Genomic DNA, 5,396 nt, shown 5'->3' on the forward strand with positions numbered 1-5,396 from the left:
AATTATGATGTGAAAAATGATAGAAAAAATGTTAATTTGATATTACAAAGTGCACTTTTTAATATTGTGTGTTAAGAGTACTCTTAAAGTGTACTCTCTTTAAGTGCCTTTTATTTAATTAATGTCATATTATCTGCAACAGTTTTTTTTTTAAATATGCTTTTAAGATTTTAAGTAAACTAGAAGTGCACATTCAATACAATTAAGCCCACTTCTTTTTCACAAAGGCATTTGTTGCTCATTTTCAGAAAATAAACAACTGAATCATATAGAAAATGCTTCTGGATCTTCAGAGCTCAAAGCGTGCTAGTGCGACGTCTCCTGAGGAAGTGAATCATCAAATGTCACTTGTTTATGACTGACTAATTGAATTGCATAGAATCTCCAGTGAGGCATGAACCACAGGGTACATCACAACATTCACCTCCCTCCCCTTGTGATATATTAGCAGATACAGAGCTTACATGGTAGGCTAATAGTAGCGCAGTGGTCCAAACGCTATTTTCAGCCGTCTCTAGTGAGGAGCCGAAGCTTCTCCAGACTGTATATAGCAGCAGTGATTCCCATCAAGGGGCCATTGCTGTCTTAAACTAGCTGCTCTTGAAAAGCGCTCAGAATAGAGCAGAAATATGAGGTTCTTGTCCCCCGAGAGCACGGTTAACTGTGCCACAGGCCTTCAGTGGGAAGCAGTTGAATAAGTGAGATCTGGAAACAGGTGTGTTTGAAACATGTTTCAGCTCAGAGAGGTGGACACAGATGTTGAGAGGTGGTTCTTCACTGAAGTTTCAAATGTAGATCTGCAGAGGTGGAATCGATATTAGCAACGCCTTACAAGAAGAATTCTCATCTTAAAACTGTTCAGAGAGCAAGTAAGTTCAATATGTGCTGGCTATGGGGTGGTTTTCTGGTTATGTAATGCTAAAAGATCATATTTGTTGGGAGATACAGCTTCTTTTGTTTTGAGATCAGCCATCATTTGCTGTGGTGCCGCAGGCTTAAGTCTAGAAGAAACTCAAGATTAATTAGTTCGATCTATCTATCTATCTATCTATCTATCTATCTATCTATCTATCTATCTATCATAATGAATGCACTGTTGCGTCCTGCAGGTCTGTGTGGAGGAAGTGCCTCTGGGAAAACCACCGTGGCCAATAAGATCATAGAGGCTCTTGATGTTCCTTGGGTTGTTCTGCTCTCTATGGACTCTTTCTACAAGGTACTTCACAACTGTGTTAAAGTAGACCCAGCTACAATACTTCTGCTTTGAACTTCCTGTCCTTTTAAAGTGAGGAATTTCACTCCAAATCCAATGGCATGTTTCATCAGTGGTGTTATTACTTTTGTTTTGAGATCAGCCATCATTTGCTGTGGTGCCGCAGGCTTAAGTCTAGAAGAAACTCAAGATTAATTAGTTCGATCTATCTATCTATCTATCTATCTATCTATCTATCTATCTATCTATCATAATGAATTATGAGTTAAACCGCTTGATTAATATGGATTAGTTTTACAGTGTTTTAAGAACGTTTTGAAGCTTAAAAGTTTTGATGGAATGGACTTTGACAGAAATCTCCCAGGTTTCATTAAAGACCATCTCAAGTTGTGTTGCACAGATGAACGAAAGCCTTATGGTTTTGGAATGGTATTATGACAGAATTAAATTTTTGGGTGAACTATCACTTTCATGTCATGATTTTGTATCATCTGAAATGTGCTGACTTGTATTCCAAATTGACTTATATAATGTTCTGTTTTGAATACTTTTAAATTTAAAGGATTTGTTGCAGTGAGAGGAACTAGAATATGTTTAAAGTGTTTAATAACGTTTGTAATTGTTTTTTTTTAATTATTTATGTTTAATTTAAATTATTTCTTAATGTAATAAAATGTGAACTACACACCAAAATAACTTAACTGTGTTTTTTTCAATAGTATATATTATGCAGTTTTGACCCGGTTCCACTTACTTTCTGGAAAATATGGTACTTTATTTTTATTTATTTCCAGGTGAAGCATAATACAGAGTTGGGTGGGAATTCATTTTATCCATCAGGATTTGATAGGAGTGGTGAAAGACAAGCTGTGATACAGTATTATTGACTAATATGATTTTTCTTTACCGGCACCTTGCTCCTGTAATTAAACAACAGACGTGTTTGTGTGTGTCCTGTGACGGTGCATTTGTGACTTTGCACACTCAGTGGCATTGGGGTCAGTTGGCAGTGATTCATTTGCCTTCACTAAGATAGAACGGAACATTGGTGACTCACAGCAGGGCACTAACACACAACGTCACAGCACATGTGTTACGGCAAGAGTATTTTGAGGGGTTGACGGCATCGTCTGATTGTATTTGGAAGGATAATCTCGCATGTTGTGCATACAGAACATCCCGTGACAAATTTCTTCCCTGAATGACAGATTTTGCACCATCATGGTCCAGGTATTTATGGACGCTGTGGGAGCCATGCACTATGTTCAGATTTGTCCTAGATTAACTCTCTGTCTTAAACAAGATTTCTCTTCACCTCTTTTCTCTCACTGTGTTCATGTCCTCATGAGACTTCCAGCTCATCCTTCTCTCAGTTACCTTAACAGTTTGCTCTCTTTCTCTGTTTTGCTTCATTCTCTCTGTGTCTTCTCGCAGTGTGGGTGATTGGAGCTAGTATGTCTCGGGGTGGGTTTGTTTGCGTATTGGGGTCTGTTCTCCCCTCTGGCCCTGAAAGACCTTTTCACAGAAATGCACTATGATGCTTCATCTCTGCAATGCTGAACGAAAAGTGGCTTATTTGCATTATGAACTCTCATGGTTTTGATATTGTAATTTTGAAGGTCTCATATTGCAGTTTTTTCAATTATTTAATCTTTATCTTTTCCCTGAGGTCCACTTATACAGTTAGTGAAGGTTTTACATTAATATTTTCCACCCTCTCTCTCTGGCTCTTAAAATAATATGGGCTGATGTTTACTACTGTACCGTTAAGACCTCTATGCAATAAGTGAAATATGTGAAATAACTTAAGGAAAAAGCCTTTCACTTCATCTTGCTGGTGTGTGAACAGTGACATCAAATGCAACATATTTAAAAGCAAATATTTGATGCTTTTAAGAGAATATATATATATATATATATATATACTGTATATATCATCCACCAGACAATTCTAAATTGTTTAATTGTAAATAACATTAAATTAAATATCTGAACTCATTGCACTTTTTTTTTTTATATATGCTAAAGTTTGCTTTTTTTTCACAAGGGTTATCCTTATTTTCACTACGTTATCAGGTCCCAATGTGTTTTCAAAGTCACGACAGATGCATTGAAAGGGCTGGACTGATCTCAAATATCAGCACAGATTTTTGGGTGCCCTTATTTTCTGTGCCTGTGCTCTGTACACTTTATTTTTAACAAAGCAATTGTTATTTCCAAAGCTGTTTTTCTTTGTCAACTCAAGAAATTGGGAAACCTTCAAGCTTTCACAGTTCCTCAACAACTTTTCTTGGGATTGGAAGGAAACCTGTGATTGGATTTCCTTAGAATGGGTGTTCAGACAAAGTCATTGTTAAAGCCGTTGTTGTTGATATTTTTTGCTTTGTTATCAGTTGGGTGGCATGAAGGAATTGGCTTCAGAGGAATCATAATCAAATACATTTTTCCTCTGAATATTAGATTTCAACAGTTTATAGGGCAATTTAGAAGCGCTGCGTGCATGTTTAACCGTCAGGATCTGGCATGAATAAAAAAGAAGCAACACAGCAAGTTGTGAACAGCATGAATTATTCAAATAGTGTAATTTGCTTTAATAAAATCAAAAACAGTGTGCAACAGAGATTCAGAGTTAAAATAATGAGCCTTTAGAAAAAAAAAGACCTCTCTTTCTCTGTTGGACTCCACTGAACAAAGGTTTTTGCTAAATGCTGTCTAGTCCTTCAGAAAGACTGTACACAGACAAAAACAGCTGCACAATGAGGGAAAATAAAACATAAAAACAGAACATAAACACTGAACTGAACGCTACACATATTGGCAGGCATTAAACACTATTTTGCACAAACGGGCAGCAGGCCAACTAGATCTATTTTGGCCTGTTTGCCACACAGTAGACCTTATTTTGCAGATTTTATTACAGGTAAAATAACAATAAATAAGATAATTCAGTCTAATTCGGACTGCTGTCCCCAACAGTAACCCAGTACCACCATTTAAGATTTGTTTAGTTCAGTTCAGTTTTTATTTATCCCCGTATAGGGAAAGTATGTTTGCAGCATTAAGATTCAATGCTGTCTGTATGTGTGATTTAAAGTCTGTATTTTTTTTTTCAGCTGTTAAAATATCATTAATCATTTGGATGATAACACTATGGACACTATACACAACACCTGGTGAAACCTGGTTGTTGTTAGAGTGCAGAATTTCTGTGTTTCAGTGGAACAAAATGATTTTGTGACTTTTCTTTATCTCATATATTATTTACTTATTTGCTTATTCATGGCCTGGCACATTCTGAACCTCTCAGCTACTGTTTACTGTAGTCACGCCAGCGGAAGCTGGTGCTTTTCAACGGGGAGAAACCCAGATGTTATTAATGGGGGGAAAAAAATGCCTGCAGTGCTGCTCCTTAAACATCCGCTTTTCAAACTCTGAAAAGTAAAATTATTTAGAACTTGGTCACAAGTTTTAGAACAAGTTTCTATTTTTAGAATATTTACAAATTATAATATGCAAGAAATATATATCGGAGTAATATTACACACGCACACACACACACACACACACACACACACACACACACACACACACACACACACACACACACAGGTCTGATCAGCTATCCTTGTGGGGACTCTCCATAGGCGTAATGGTTTTTCTACTGTAAAGACCGTATATTCTATTGCCCTACACCAACTCTACCCCTAAACCTACCCCTCACAGGAAACTTTGTGCTATTTCAGATTTTCAATACACTCCATTCTGTGCGATTTATAACCGTTTTGAAAAGTGGGGACATGGGGTAATGTCCTGAAAAGTCACCTTCTCCTTGTAATACCGATGTCATACCTTTGTCATTATACAAATTTATGTCCTCATTTGTCACAAAAACGCGCACACACACACACACACACGTCTGGTTTGCTACCGATGTGGGACTCTCCATAGGTGTAATGATTTTTCTACTGTACAGACCGTATATTCTATTGCCCTACACCAACCCTACACCTAAACCTACAACTTACAGGAAACTTTGTGCTTTTTTAATTTCTCAGAAACACTCACTCTGTATGAATTCTAAGCGTTTTGAAAAATGGGGACATGGGATAATGTCCTCATAAGTCACTTTCTCCTTGTAATACCTATGTCATACCCATGTCATTATACAAATTTGTGTCCTCAT

At 36.9% G+C, this 5,396-nt stretch overlaps 1 protein-coding gene across 1 annotated transcript in view; it reads left to right on the forward strand.

The window, feature by feature from the left end:
- The first annotated feature begins 580 nt into the window (after window positions 1-580).
- Window positions 581-5,396, forward strand: part of LOC107670633 (glycosyltransferase-like protein LARGE2) — a 134,315-nt gene continuing 129,499 nt past the window's right edge. The window contains exon 1 of the mRNA XM_016463303.1: window positions 581-869. The gene's annotated coding sequence lies outside the window, so the exon portion shown is untranslated. The remainder of the gene's footprint in view (window positions 870-5,396) is intronic.

Source organism: Sinocyclocheilus anshuiensis, unplaced genomic scaffold (assembly GCF_001515605.1).
Source record: "Sinocyclocheilus anshuiensis isolate Anshui unplaced genomic scaffold, SAMN03320099.WGS_v1.1 scaffold140, whole genome shotgun sequence".
Taxonomy (NCBI): Eukaryota; Metazoa; Chordata; class Actinopteri; order Cypriniformes; family Cyprinidae; genus Sinocyclocheilus; species Sinocyclocheilus anshuiensis.